The sequence below is a fragment of the Pleurodeles waltl genome, chromosome 2_1 (genome assembly GCF_031143425.1).
Source record: "Pleurodeles waltl isolate 20211129_DDA chromosome 2_1, aPleWal1.hap1.20221129, whole genome shotgun sequence".
Classification (NCBI taxonomy): domain Eukaryota; kingdom Metazoa; phylum Chordata; class Amphibia; order Caudata; family Salamandridae; genus Pleurodeles; species Pleurodeles waltl.
The window spans coordinates 707,016,062-707,031,727 of record NC_090438.1 but is presented as its reverse complement, the minus strand read 5'-3'; the positions used below and the strand labels follow the sequence as shown (position 1 = coordinate 707,031,727).

General features: G+C 45.2%; 1 long non-coding RNA gene across 1 annotated transcript in view; it reads right to left on the bottom strand.

The window, feature by feature from the left end:
* Positions 1-15,272, bottom strand: part of LOC138259109 (uncharacterized) — a 73,406-nt gene extending 58,134 nt beyond the window's left edge. The window contains exon 1 of the long non-coding RNA XR_011198639.1: positions 14,917-15,272. This is a non-coding gene — a long non-coding RNA (uncharacterized lncRNA). The remainder of the gene's footprint in view (positions 1-14,916) is intronic.
* Positions 15,273-15,666: the final 394 nt, after the last annotated feature.

Genomic DNA, 15,666 nt, shown 5'->3' with positions numbered 1-15,666 from the left:
AAGACTTTCAAATAGTGCTTCTTCAGGAGACCTAGGCAATAAATCCTTTCACAACTGATGGCTCTTAGGGTTTTTTCTCCCCAGCCTATAAGGAAGAAATTTGGGTGGCCGAAGGGGGGTCTGGCGACCCTTATAGCAGTTGGGCTGAGAGTAACCTGTCAAGAATACCATGCTGATATTTTGGTAATAAAACTGCTAGATTGGCATAAGACGTTAGGTAGAACGCTGTGGGTAATAAATGTTTATATACACCCAGAAGCCTGCTCCAAGAAGCTATTGTCCTCTAAACTTGTGGAATTAGTATTGATGGGGATGCAAGAATCTGATGCCCCGGAGCTACTAATAGCAGGAGATTTTAACATGAAGTTATTGCAACCATATGATAGAGAGGAACAGATAGTAAATCAGGATTTTATATTGTCTGTTCCACGACAAACACTGGGGAGTCAAGTTAGGGGCGGGGGAAAGGCTAAAGTGGTTGCTTTCGTTAAAGATCTGGAGGCGCCCAGCCTCAGAATCTTGAATGGGAGATACCAACTGGACACCCCTCCTTCTCCTACCTATGTTTTGGGATTTCAGTCAGTAATTGATTATGCAATGGTTACTCTGCCACTTTTGCCGTTTATCGCATCCTAAGGACAGATTTAAGTGACCACGGCTTGCAAAGTATAGAGATGAATTTAAGTGTTCCTACGTATAAACCAGCTATTACCTCTCCTAGGAACCTCATCTCAATCAATTACAATAAGCTTTGGTGGCATGAGGATTCAATCGAACCTATTGGGAAAACTTCAGAGGAGCTTTTTAACCAAATTAGGTGTGATTTAACCGATGAACCAATAAGTCTATGGTCATTATTCCTGGAGAAATTTGCAGCTAGATTTCTCTCTGACCCCCTCCCCGTATATCTCATTTGCACTATGAGTTAGAGAAGGAAATAAATAGAAATATAATTAAAATAACAGTGGTCACTGCATTGTTGAGGAAAAAGAGGAACCGGTTATCAAGATTAGCTAAAAAGCACTTTAATGAGCCTGGTACACAAAAAGACTTACAAGTCATAAATAGTCAATATCGTAAACAGATATTGGAAGAAAAATAAAGAAAAGGCAAAATTTTGGGGCAAAGGCCCATTTACTAAGCAAACAAAAGAACTCTCAGGACTTCTGGAAAATGATTAATAACCTAAACAGGGCACCTACAATTATACCAAGTTCAGATATCTATGAGCTATCTTGGTACGATTTTCTATGGATAAACTAAAGAAGAGGCGCTTTGCACAGGGAGTCTATTAGTGACTCATGGGCTGCAATCGGATGAAAATGTAGTCAGTTATAGATCTACGGATGATAATGATCAAATGTTCTCCGTTCCTCAGATAAAACTTACTGATAAAAGCAGGAAGAACAGGGCCCCAGGCCCAAATGGGATCCCAAATGCTTTATATAAAACCAACCCAGGATTCTGGGCAGAGGGGTTGGCCATGATCTATAATAGTGCATCGGAGCATGAAACTTTTCCATGCTCCTGGAAAGGTGCCATTATGCACCTGATTTTTTGAACTAGTTGATCGTTCCAACCCTGAGAATTATCGGCTAATCACTAACTGACACTGAGGCTAAATACTGTGCGGGCGGCCCTCTTGGGAGTTCTACAGACGTGGGATGCTCAAAAAAATATTATTCCAATCAATCTATCAGTCAGGATTTATAAAGGGGGCTGGAACAGCAGTAAACATCCCATCCTGCACTATTATAAATTTAAACAAAGAAAACAGCCTCTGTATGTATGTTTTGTGGATTTTAAATCCGCCTTTGACTCGGCACAGTGTAGCCTGCTGTGGGCAAAATTAAACTCCTGAGGTATCCCTCCAAAATTATTAAAAGCAGTGCAGATGCTGGATTCTGACACATGGATTAGAGTGAAAATTGGGGATGGTACCTTTCTATCAAGGAAGGTGGGGACTGAACGTGGTCTTAAACGAGGCTGCATCCGCACGCCCTATCTTTTCAATCTTTATCAGATCTGTCCTATATATTAAAATGGGGTAAATGCGTACCCCCCAAAGATTGGGGATCTCTTCATCTCAAATCTGCTTTACCCTGACGATGTTGTCCTTTTAAATTACACAAACACTGGATTACAGCGTTTGGTAATGAAATTGGCAGATTTTCCAGCATAAAATGGGTTAGCTATAAATGAGAAGAAAACAGACAATAGAAATAAGCAGCAAAAGACAGAAAAAATATAAGTGGTACCTTCAAGGCTCAAAACTTGGACAAGTCAAATTATATAGATACTTGGAGGTACTATTAGATGAGAGGGGGTCATTTTCCACCCAGATAACGGATTTAGTACGAAAAGGAAATAACTGGTTGCTTGCTTTTCATTCCTTATTAAGAGTGTTAGATGGCCCCAGTTACAAACTTCTGTTACAAGTGATAGCCGCCAAGTTAATTTCAAGTGTTACTTCCGGTAGCAAAGCCCTGAGGGGTAGGGATGCAATCACCCTGAATGGGATTATTGGGAACGTTTTTAGATCGCTTTTCCATCTTCCCAAGCAAGCATCTCAGGCCCAAATTAGGCTGGAGCTTCGGTGTGTGAATCAAGTTATTGCAAGACAGGGGGCCTATATTAAACTTTGGAAAAGAGTTCAACTTGCAAACGAAAATGGAAGTAAAGCTTTTTGGAAAGAGATAAATATGGAACCAAGATACTCCTCACTGTTATATTTGGACCAGTCCTTGGATGATCTGGGTGCCCGTTCATTATGGGATCAGAGTTTGCCAGTGGCCGCTTTAAAAAAAATTATTAACGGTATGGTAAAGAAAAAGTCCCTGGTTGTGGATCAGAGTCTCCTTGCAGGTAGATCTCATTCTTGGTTTATAATTAAGGAATATAAAATGCTAAAATGCCAGGTGTATCAGGACCGGGGTTGGTCAAAAAAATATAAAATATATTTATTAAATATAGGTATGGTCAACTTCCAGGAGGTCAAGATTTTGCACAAAGGGCAAGTGCAGGATTAACATCAACTTGCTCTCTATGTGGAAGCGGAGTAGGGGGTCTGTTACACCTGATTTGTATATGCCAAAGCTTAGGGCAAGAACGAAGAAGATACCTCAAGGTTGTGTTCAATCAGAAACTCATACATACTTGTAGGCAGGATGTGATTGCCTGTTTTAATTCCTCACATTCTTCATTGAATGTTAGGTTAGTAAAGTTTCTAAGTCAGGCCTCGAAAAAACAGGAAGTTCAGAGTACGCTAAAATCAGTAGTGGGTGCGGAACTAGTTTGAGTTCTGGTCTTTAGATTTATAACTGAGAAGATGCCAGCCGACATACAGAGTTTGCTAGTCAATAAGGTCTTAGCCAATGAGAGAATGGTATGGTAGGACTTTTTTTTCCTTTCTTTTTTAATCCAATTAACAGTGGACTGTTTTAAGGAGAATAAGTAATATGTTTTATATGTATTAACAAAATGTAATGGAATTTTATTTAAGGTCTTAAAATTTCTATAAGACTATTTTTAAATTGTACTAATTCATATCATGGCCTGTGTAAAGATTTTAACTAAGGATGTGTTTTGCACAAGCACCTTAGGTCCTTGCTTCAAAAGGTTTTAGTTGGGTAGTTATGACATAAACCAATATATTATTAAAAAAGTATAAATTATCACTGATTCACACATTTGTCTTTCAAAGTATAGGTGCTTACTAAGAATTTATTTTAGACAATTGCTTACTGATGATTTTTACATTGTTATGGTTTTAATTAACTAAACAATAAAGGTTGACTTGGTCTTAATAGAAGTAATGGCTTTTTCCATTCAAAATACCTATGGATTTGTCAATATCGAGTAACAAAACATTGCCCAGTCAAAGAATAGCTTCCAGAGTATGAGCTATTACAATAGCGAGGAAGTGAGCAAACAGACTATATTTACTATATTTCTTTGTTAATTTCCATATTTTTCCACATTGTAACGAAACAAACATTCAACAGCATGAATCACTCCCCAGGTCATGATTTACTATTCTTAACTCCACATCAACATATCTAAAGTAGACAAATCTTAAAGATCTTCAGCTTTGGCACAAAACTGAAGCCCCTGTAACAGCCCTTGATTGCCAGACTAAGACTTGGCAGAGATGTACAGTTCCTTTTAGTACTGTGAGATGCTTGTTTTCACAATTAAATCAGAGACTGCTTTTATTATGGGATGCACCTTACAATGTGACTGAGCTGTACTTTAAAGACAGTCTGTCTTTATTGAATCTCATACATTTCATGTGCAGCACAATTTCAGAGTGGTTGGGTGAACAGGTTGCAACTGCCCTTTTTGAGCTAGTCCAGTGAGCCACACCTCATAATCATGTTTGCCTGTTTTTTTCAGCTCCCAGGAAGTAATTACACTCCAATACATGGAGTCCTTTTTTATCTGAAAAGTACACTCATTAATAACACCTTCAATTCCACATCATACATACATTGTAAATAGGAAGCAATGCCTTCTTGTATTTGTGGTGCAGTAAGCTTTTTTGTAAAGGCCTTTGTGATGACTTGGTGCAAGTCTTTGCTTTTTTAGGGTTTACATCACAAGACTGCCTCAACCAAAATTGGTCTGATGTGTCTTGCAAGATCTCAACTTCTCCTTATATTTTACATGCATTAGATACAGAAAACAATGTGTTGTGTTTTGCACTGCTGCAGCTTTTTTTGAGTAACTTGATCTTGAGTTGACCGGTGTTGCTTCTTTGTTCTGTTCTAGTTGTCACTGTTTCACTCTCCTAGCACCCACCCTCCTTGCTGCAGTTCAGGCAGGCACCTTATAGGCACCCTGTTTTTGTTTTTTTAGAGTTAGGAGCCAGCATTTTATAAACATCCTCTGTCTCTGGTAAGGGGACCAGTATTTCTACTGCAAAGCCCTCACTCCTGCATATTCCACTATCACCATCATTACCTTTGGAACCTTTGCCCCCAAGATTAGCATCACTATCATTACCGCTGAGCACCACTGTTAGAATAACGACCACTGTTACCACCAACATACTACCACCAACATCACCAACCATAGTGACCATTCTATCCACCACTCAGCCCCTGTTTGAGTGGTGCATTTTACAGTGTTTAGGTATGAGAGAATGATTGCGACCAGTTCAAGCACCAACACTTCCTGTCTAGCCCTCAATGCCCTGCATATTGCATTACCACCATTAACATAAATGTAACTACCACTGATATTGATGCCACCTCTACAAGCGCCAGGAGCACCATCACCACCAATTTCACTATCTTCATAACTGCAACCATGCCATGTTTGGGCGGGTTTGTGTTTAAGAGTACAGTGTGTTTGACAGTGTTGAGAATATATGTGTAACCGAAAGTGCAATCCGGGCATGTGTTTGAAAGACTGAATTTATATAACATATAGCTGCTGGCTTTTTAGGACTGGTCTAGAGAGTCAGCTTTAGCTTTGTCTTAAGCAGATTACTGTATCAAATATATTATATTGTCACCCCACCAGACACTATAGACAGTGTGGGGGGCAGATCATCCCACTCCAGCCATTGCCTGTTATTCAATGCCAGATGCATTTTGTATCAGCTCACTGGAGATCCTTTCTGTAGTTGGCTGGCCAGGCAGTATAAATTAAATTTTGGCTTTTTGTTACAATGCTTACTGTGTTCCCACATCGGGAAGAGGCTGGCACTCACAAAGGATTTTGCATTGGTCTGTCAACATCTGTTCTACAGTGTCATTCTTGTTTCAGTTTATCCTTGATAGCGCCTTTAAGATTATTATTGTAGAGGGGGGGCGTGACCAACAAGATAGCCAACCGGCTCCTCTGAGCAAGAGCTCCCAGAGCCAGCCACAGAATCCTGCAGTATCCTGTGGTTCTGGAGCCTCATGGACACCGCAATACACATGTGTGAAGAGGAGAGATGAGGAGAAGCAGCACTGGAGAAGGATCGGCCCGGGGACTCTCTCTCTCTCTCTCTCTCTCTCTCCCTCCCCAGCAGCTCGGTGCAGGCCAGCAGATTGGGCCTTGGCCCCAAGATGGCAGGTGCAGCATATCACACCCTTTGTGCCTGAGGCTGCTGCAGGCCCTGGATGGCATCCCTGGAGCCGGAGAGAGGTGCAACTGGAGAAGAGAGGTGAGCCTCTGCCTGTGACTCTGATGAGAGGGGGCTGTGCAGAGGGCTGCTGGAGGCGCTGGATGTTGGCCGGGGGCTGCCTAATGCTGATTGCCTGTGACTGTATATTTCAGACACGTAGCAGGCCCGCTTGGAGTACTGCTGATCCTGGCCTGTCACTTTTCTTGTGCTGGATGCACCTGGCCCCACACGGGCAGAGGGGATAACTGGCACGGCTCAGTCACTGTCTGGACTCTGCTGCATGGATGGATGTGATTGAGGGGCCTACTAGGGACTGAGGTGACGAGAGGCTTGAGGGTCGGGAGTCCACCTCACTCCCCCCAAAAAGAGCCGAGGGCGCAGTGGTAGAAGACAGACTGGTCCCCCTACAGTTGCTGGGGGATTGACCTGGGGGCTACCAGATGCAGTGAAGAGGCAAGGCCTACATTGGGGCTGGATAAGAGTGCGCTGACTGGGCCTGGACCCATACAGAGGGCCAAGAGAGGTAGGCCAAATAACTATGGGGAACGACTGAGGTGGCCTAGACTGCTGCGGAGTGGACTTGCCCGCTTTCCCCTACCTGGTCGCCACTAATGGAGCAGCCGCTACAGAGGCCTATGTGAGCTACTGGGGGGGGGGGGACCCAGAAACAGATTGATGTTAGGTCTGACACTGGGGCGCCCAAGTGTACCTGGCTGCTGCCTGGTTATAACCCATCAGGCCCTTAACATGCTTGTTGACTGGTGTGCTCCGTGAAGTGGCACTGAAGGTAACCTGCAGGCGCAAGGCAGTGGTGGGTGCCCGTCCTCCCTGTTGAGGATCTGAAAGGCATACTCTGTCCCGCAAGAGTGCTGGTGGGGGGTAGTGCCAGTAGAACATAGAGGAATACCTGAGGACGGCGGATTACCACTGTGGACGGGGTTTTGCTCTCCCATCTGCATTTTCAGTGGGGCACTGTCGAGTGAGGTGGCAGCCTGCACTGGCGGCATCTGCAGGATAAGTGATTTAACGGGGCTCCACCTACAAATGGTCCCGAGCTGGGTGCATTGCTGTGTTGGAGAGGTCCCCTGGGCACCATGCTGAGGTGTGCTGGTGGACTGTGATGCTGCGGGAATGCACCTGCTGTGCGGGTCCCACTACATGTGTAACAGCTGGATTCGCAGAGAAGGGAGCTTCCTACCATCTGCCTGACCCATGTCCATGCGTGGGTGCTGGGAGAGTCCCACTGACATTGATCTGCTGCACTCCCCGGCGCCATGGGTAAGGACAGGATGGCTAAAGGCACCCAGCAGACTAGAATGAAACAGTTCACTACACCAGGCGTGAGTGAGGGCTCACAGCCTGGGCAGGGCATCAGGAGTTGCCCGCAAGCCCTCTGGGGCCTAGATCCTGGTGGCAATTGAGGCCCTGGACAGGCGGTACAGGAGAAGATTGCAGCCATGGCAGTTGATGTAAATTGAGGACGCATCTGTGTGCGGTGGCAGAAAGATCTATCGCCACTGAACAACAGGTGACTACAATGCAGACAGACCTAGACACCCTGAAAGCTACCATGGCCACCCTGGAGCTTAGGTTGAGCAGGCTGGAAGTGAGGATGGAAGATGCAAAGGGGAGGTCCCGTAGGTGCAATTTGAGATTTGTGGGGTTCCCTGAGGAAGTAGAGGGAACCGCCCCGGAATCATTTCTTGAAGACTAGATTAAGAGGTCGCTCCCTGCAGTACAATTGTCGCTGGTGTTTGTGGTGGTGAGGACGCACAGGGCCCTGGTCCGTCCGCACCACTCAGCGCCCCCTCGTGGATGATCATCGCTATGATTCTCAAATACAGAGATCAAGATACTATACTGCAGGAAACACGCAAGTACAGGGACCCGGCCTACAAGAATCACACCATACATATTTTCCCCAGACTACATCAGGTCGGTCCAACTCCAAAGACAGTCCTTTACTGGAGTTAAGCAGAAGCTGAAAGCGATGGATCTTACATATGTGCTGCTGTACCCTGCTAAACTGAAGGTGCTCCATGCCGGCCGCTCACATTTTTTCCAAACATCAGAGGCTGTATGGGACTGGCTGGAGCTCAGGAGGCAAGTGTGTCCCGGCAACCCCCTCTGGGAGGACAAGCAGAGAGGCCAGGAGGCAAGCAGACTACAGTACGGAGAAGGAGTAAGCACCGGCATCACACGAGCTCTGACGCTAAAGTGATAGTCCGCCTAGATGGCACTCTGAGTTTGGAACAGTTGCGGCAAGAGACAGAGGAAGCCAGGCTGCTGGTGAAGACCACAACGTCTGTGGTGCCCTTGCAGTCTGGGTCACTTCGGAGAGAGGATGCCCAGCTTTGGAGCAGGAGGATGCCCGGATGTAATGTATGAAGCCCTTATTGTGCCCTGCCAAGGTGTTGGAGGCTGGCCACCAGTGTGCCTGGGTGATTCCCCAAGACAAATGAGTAACATTTAAAATGAAGGACTGTAATGTGCTGTTTATTGGGCCTTTCCCTCCCCCTCTCAGTGTGAGATGTTGTGATTGTCTCTGATCCTTTGTGGGTTTAGGGGTAATTTTGACTTTCCTCTCTCCCCTTCTTCCTCCTTCTGGCCTTTTTGTTCTGCCTGGGGTTGCTGGAGAAACGGGACTGCTTTACAGTTGGGGCCATGGCTGCATGAGGTGACTACTCCCTTCCTGTTTCTTTTATACTGTTCTTCTCTCGCTTGCTCCATTACTGCTCCTTTTTTTCTCTTCCCTTTACTACAGTTATTGTTGTGCTAGCAGTGGGAGGGTGCAAGTGTGAACTAGGTGCACATAGGGGTGTTCTGGAGAGATTGGTCTGTACACGACCATATGACACCTCAACTTCTGATGGGAGGTGAAGGACAATCTGGTATGCTGCCTTTCCTTAGGCTAGCAACAGAGTGGGTCAGATGGTTCCATATACAAGTTGGGGAGACAAGTTGGGTCAGTGGTGTTTACCCGGTTTGGGATGTGGTTGGTTGGGCTTTGCTGTTTGTTGTACGAAATTGGCTGATAATACACTTTGTGCACATGGATGTTGTGTTGAAGCTTACAGGGGGGAGCTGTATCCTTTCTTGCCTCTTGGTCGGGCGGCGGGTGCTGGGGCGGGCCTGGTCGGCTGGGGTGTGGGACGGGGGGGGAGGCTGTGGATCAAAATATACAGGGATGTGTGATCTAATATGCTTTCTCACGTGGAATGAGAGGGGACTGAATTCCTTTGTCAAGCGCTATAGAGTACATACATCTCTCAGGTGGGTCAGAGTGCACATTGCTTTCTTGCAGGAGCTTCACCTCTTAGATGCTGAAGCCCAAAAGTAATTTTTTTTAAAAGTGGAGGAGACCGCTCTACTCCTTCACATATTACTCTTATGCTAGTGGGAGTCTCGATCTGGGTTGCCCCCAGGGTACCACTGCAATTAAGAGGACAGGTAGCAGGCAGATATGTGCTGCTCCATGGGATACGCGATGGACGAGCGATATGTCTATTAAACATTTATGCCCCTAGACGGACGATGATGGGTTCTTCAGGAACCTAGAACAAGAGCTTCTGCCCTACATTGGGCTCACCATCATTTGGGCAGGGTACTTCAACTGCGTCCTTGATGGCAATTGGGATAGAAGCCTGCCCAGGCAGGGCACCAAGCCCTGAATGTCAGCTAGACTTTGAGAGACCATGGACAGACTGCTCTTTGTGCATGTTTGGAGAGAGCTTCACCCTATATCTAGGGTGTACTCGTGTTACACACCTACTCATCAGGCAGACAGCAGACTGGACCATTGTCTATTGGCAAACAACAGTAATTTAAATGTTAGGAGGGCAGTCTATCGGGTGCAGTTCCTGTTGGATCAAGCCCATCACGGATTGGACTTGAGACACCTGATCTCCTGCAAGTGGGCCTGGCATGAGAGACCACTTTTTTCCAATATCTGGGGATGTGGGTGACCCATTTTCCTCAGCTGCAATATGAGCTGAATATGGGCAATGTACTGGATGGCCTCAAAGTTTCTATTCAATTATGGAATACCCCCTGCTCTCTGTAATGGGCAGAGTCACACTAAGCAAAATGATCCTGCTCCCCTGCTGTCTATGTGTAATGCGGGACTCGTTCTGAGATGCCAATATCCATGTTTTGCCAAATTGATAAGCTATAATATCTGTGATATAGGCTGGAAGGAGATGTAAAGTCTGCCTTGTGGTCTTGAAATTAGATTTAGTGGAGGGGGACTGGGGCACCCACATCTCCATCTGTATTACATGGCAGGCCTACTCCGAAGGGCAGCATTGTGGTGCGACACACCACTAATGGGAGAAGAAGCTGCTGGAGCGCTCCGTGCACTTACCAGAGCTCCCTGCACAGCTTATGTGAGGGCTCCAGACTCCCAGCAGATGTCCCCTTTGGGGTATCGCAGCTCACCCGGACATGGGAGTGGGCAGTTACACGAGTGCTGCAGTGGGCACCCTATGCACGCCTCCTACATATTTGGTGGCTGCACCCCTTTGCGCAATAGATGTTTCAAGGTGGAGGGCAGATGGCTGCAACAGGGCAGGAGATTTATATCAAAATGGCGCCTTTGTAACTCTGGAAGAGGCCGGGCCCTTTTTGGTATTGGCCAGGGACAATTCCTACAGTACGCCAGCATATCACAGACAGTTCGGAGATTTAGGTATCCTTCCCGGAGGAATCGGTTGAGTCATCTGTTGCAGACAATACTAGACCTAGGCTCCGATAGGGGGATCTTATCCCATCTATATGCTGCCCTTAAAAGAGAGAGACAGCTGTGTTAATGACACGCAGTGTGGGACGCAGACCTGGAAATGCCGCACACGGACATGGAGTGTACTAAGGCCTGGGCACTGGTACGGGAAGGGTCTATCAATGCCAGATTTAAGCTGGTGTAATTTTATTATCTACATAGAACGTACTTGACAGTGACTTCACCGAAAAAACAGGCGCCTATGGACAGTTGTGCACGCTGTGGCACATCTCCTGCTGGATTCGGACATGTTGCGTGGAGCTGCAGGTCACTGCAGCCATTTTGGCATGCGATAGCGCAGGTACAGAAAAAAATAACAGCAGTTAGACTGGAATTGACTATGAGACATTGCTTGTTGGGACTGCTACCCCTTCCCAAAAAGGGTTGCAAAATGGCATACCAGTTTGCGCAGTTGGGGTTGGTTCTTGGGAGGCAACATCGCTATTCACTGGGCCAGTCCAACCTCCTCAACGTGGGACAAATGGCTAACTTATCTCTTGGAATGAGCAACAGCTGAGGAGTGCAGGCTTTGTGTGGTCTGCATGGACGACTATGCAGAGCGTGATCTGGAGGTGTGGGTTTGCATGATGGAACAACTGATGGGGGTGGGGACTGAAGAAGAGGTGACAGATGGGTTGCTGATTGAGTATCCACACAACTCGAATGTTGATCGCTCCTCTGACGACTCAGATTAATGGGAGTGCATAGGAGGAGGGTAGCAGTCACGACAGTGTGTGACAGTTGACCCTAGCTGCGGAGTGAATGGATAACATGGGTTGTTGGCAGCTGCTGGTTGACCGCCCAGACCGTGTGTGTGTGTGTGCCCCCCTTCGCCTCTCCCCCTTTGAGCGCCTTGATTTCTAAGTTTGACAGTTCCTCACACTCCTTTGTCCTCCCGCCTCCTTTGCCCCCCTTGCTGTTTAGACTGCTGGAGGTTCAACTGTTCTCTCTAGCTCCCCTGCTAATGGAATTGTAAGACAGTATATTGCAAGCAACTGCCATACTATTGTCGACTATTGTTCAGCGCTGGTGGGGTCTTCTGCATTGTCTGTATTGCTTATATAAAATTTGAATAACCAAATATGCAACAAAAAAAAAAAAAAAAGATTGTCCAAGCATGTTCACAACAACACTCCCAGCCTCTTCCATTCCTCATTGCTGGATGACTTCTCACCAGAGCCGCGGTGGTGGGTAACTGTGGGCACACGCTATGCAGTCCCCAGGTACTACTAAACCGCACCGCCAGTACTTACACCACCATTTACAATATGATTATGACTCCTTACCACCACGACAATTAGTAATATCATTGCTACGCCTTCAATTACCTTCCCCTCCAATATCACTTCCATTAACACCACCAGTTAAAGGCAAAACCTGTTTGTTTTGCCCGTGCTTGATTTTACTATCAACTTTTAACCAGTCTATTTTTTCCACAAGAATAGAATGACATGGCTAAAATAATGAGAACATATTATTAAACAGATTATATGCTAAAATTGATATGAACCATTTAAGAGCTAAGAAACAAACAGGAAAGAATGTTCTTATACATAGGTTATGTTGGACATACAGCTGAAAGAGGTCCTATCACAACAACTAGTGATATTCAGGACACATTCTCCCTTTTACCAGTGTCAGAAATAATTGCCAGATATAATTATACCTGTAGCAGTTAAAGAAATGTTTTCTAGAAACTAGTGTGTGGTTTTCAGAACTGCGCAATCTAAGAAAAATCCAATTTAAAAAGCAAGGATTTTAATGAAAATTGGTCTGCCCACAAAAAGTGTTTGAGAATGCAATTGTGTTAGCATTTATGATGCTGTGTGTAAATGCTTCATTTGTTTCCCCTTAGTGCTCCACAGTCTTTTGTTAATGAGCGCTGTCACTTAGTCATTCATTCATTCTGTGCCACCTGGTTGATGAAAAACTGTAGTCCTACTTCTGTCTTTGTGTAGTGTCCCAGTTTTTGGTTTTCACAATCTGGTCACCACATGAACCCACCGTTATCTTCAGGTTCAATTGATGAAAAACGAAGAATATGTCCAGAGGTGAAATATAAGCTCTTGCTATTCATGACACTTATCAAAATTGTGAGAAGTCTTATATTTCACTTAGACCCCAATTACTCTGGCCACCAAGGGGGGGGGGGGCAATTTTATCACCCCTAATATTGTCCAACATTGAAAAGTGTAAAGAACAGCACCAAAATACGATTATTGCTTGAACATGGGGCATACAATTCATATTTTTGTGACTGTAAATGGGGCCTTGGCCAGCACCCCTCACTGAACTGCAAGGTTACGTGAGACCTCTAGACAGTGTTAGGGGCATGGCCTGGTCAGTGAGACTGCGGGATTCAGATTTTCCAACAATCATGAAGGTATTTAATGTTAAAGGTGCAAGAGAGGGGCTTAAGGGGCGGTGAAAAGGGACAATAATGCTGAGTAGTATGGTAAGTAAAAGGAACACAAGCTTCGTAAAATTAAAAACACCCTTTTGGACAACTTCGAAAGAGAGGGAGAGCGTGTGTGTCTTGAGCATGCATATATGTAAAAATATCAGGTGAAATCCGATGTACACCTCACCATACCAAACAAAGCACGTGTACCCAACTATCAGAAAATCTATGTTTGGGGGTGTAGCGCCCCAAACCCACCGAGGGAGGCAAGGCCCCCAAGTACTGTGCTTAATCCAGGTGGTTTCCAGCGTCTGTTGCTGGAAATCAATGGGGAAGGTGTGGGTATTTCTTTCTGGGGCCCTGCTGCGGTCTCTGTCCTTTAGAAACGGAATAAACTTGGTGGCGAATTGCCATTAAGAACCATTAAAGACCGGCCTCGCTTCTCGTGCATCTGTACGGTCAGACTGGCCTACAGAGGAATAAGGCAATGCCACATGGGCGCCGCTAGTCCCATAGGGCAGCGTGTGGGCCTTCTTTACGGTTCACTGGTCAACATTCAGTTTACTTCCCCGATATGCCACAAAGGTTTCCTGTAGCAAGCTCACACCCATGCTCCCACCTAAACCCTGCAAAACACTTACACAGCATGTCCTTGCAAACTGAAAACTGCCCCACTTTGATAACATGGGCCACGTGTTAGTTATCTAATTCACGAATGTGTTCCACGTGTTTTGTGCCAAGGCCCATTTTCTGTTCCAGTCCGACTCTGGTGTCTGAATCTTATGTTTACATGACTGCGCATTTGTCAGCTCAAGGGCACTATTATGTAGCTTAGTTTTGCTAACAGCTAAAAACAAGAATCAGGTCAGGTTTTACTGTTTTGACGGAGGACATATATCTTGGCACACGAGCGCGAGACAGTCAGCAAGAGTAGACACAAAGAAGTAAAGTTATAAAGTAGCCTCTCGTGCAGTTTAATGTATCCACTCAGGGGGAGGGAAGGATACTTGCAGGTAGTAGCAGCATTCGGCCAGAGACGATTTCCCAGCCGAGCTTCATAACCCAACCCTAAAAAGAGGGTAAATGGCACGTCAGCTGATGGTGCTAATGCAGTTGTAAAAATAGAATAAATGTACAGTATCGTCGAATAAAAGTAGAAAAATATCAAGGATTCAATCCTGTTTTTTCCAAAGACAGGACCACATAGGTCTGCTGTAGACAACATGAAATAAAAGAAAGTAAACACAGGCCGAGTCAAACATCGTGATGGATGAAGTAAATGGGCGAAGTAAAAGTGCAATTCAACACAGTTAATATTAACCAGGAGGGCGCACGCAAGGGTTTCCGAAACGAATGTCAGGGAGTTTCTATGTTAAATAGGTTCCACATAGGTTAAACCCAGGCTGGTCAGGTATGCTCCGAGGCACCCAAAGTAGCATTTCCAATGTGAAAGAGCATGATGTACATGAAAGCAAAACAGCCATAATAAATGATTCTTACATATCGCTTCTAGCGCTGCAAACGACAAACACCAACTTAATGAATCGAAATAACCGACCTTAGTAAGATTCGGACTCTTGACATACAGAACATGTTGGTCAGCAGCAAACATTACATTACCTCAATACTCAGTGTAGAACAGGTGGTAAATTGTCTTTCAGACTTCTAAATGCGCCGCTCCATTGGCGGTAAACCGACAGCACCCACAAGCGTGAAGCAAAACGTAGCCTTTTCCAGCTCCCAACTGAGTGCAAAGCGATCAACGTTTCACTCAGACCGCACCCCGCGCAGAAACAATTTACGAGCCTCTCCTAGACCAGAGCGAAGTTCAATTAACAGGTTCCAAACCTCTACAACTGGAAACCAAAGAAAAGAGTTGGTCAACGTTCTGATTTTGTTTTCCTCGGCCACTCCTATAGAAAGACGAATTTTCTGGATGTTCTGTTAACTGAAAGGGTGAACAAGACATTCATAGAGAAGAGCTTCAGAGTAATGAAATTTACAAAAGAAGGAAAAAAAAAAAAAGAGCCTTAAAGACGCCGACGATTTAAAGACTTGCCTAATTTGAATAATTAATGCCAGTTAGCTTTGTAAGAGGCCGACAGTTTTTTTTTTTTTTTTTTTTAAGGCTCTTCTTCTTTACTATTGGCTGTGCAGGCATTAACGTCATTATCTGCAAGCAGGGATTGTGGGATTTTTGTGGCTATAAAAGCAGCAGGCGTAGTACCATCGCTGTCTTTTGTTGTTTGTCAGACGTGGGGGTTGTGGTCGGGTTGATAGATTTTATGGTTTTTTTATTATTATAATAGAAAAAAAGAGACTTTGTTTAATGTTTTTTTTTGGGAGTTCCCAAGCTATTTGTGCTGATTA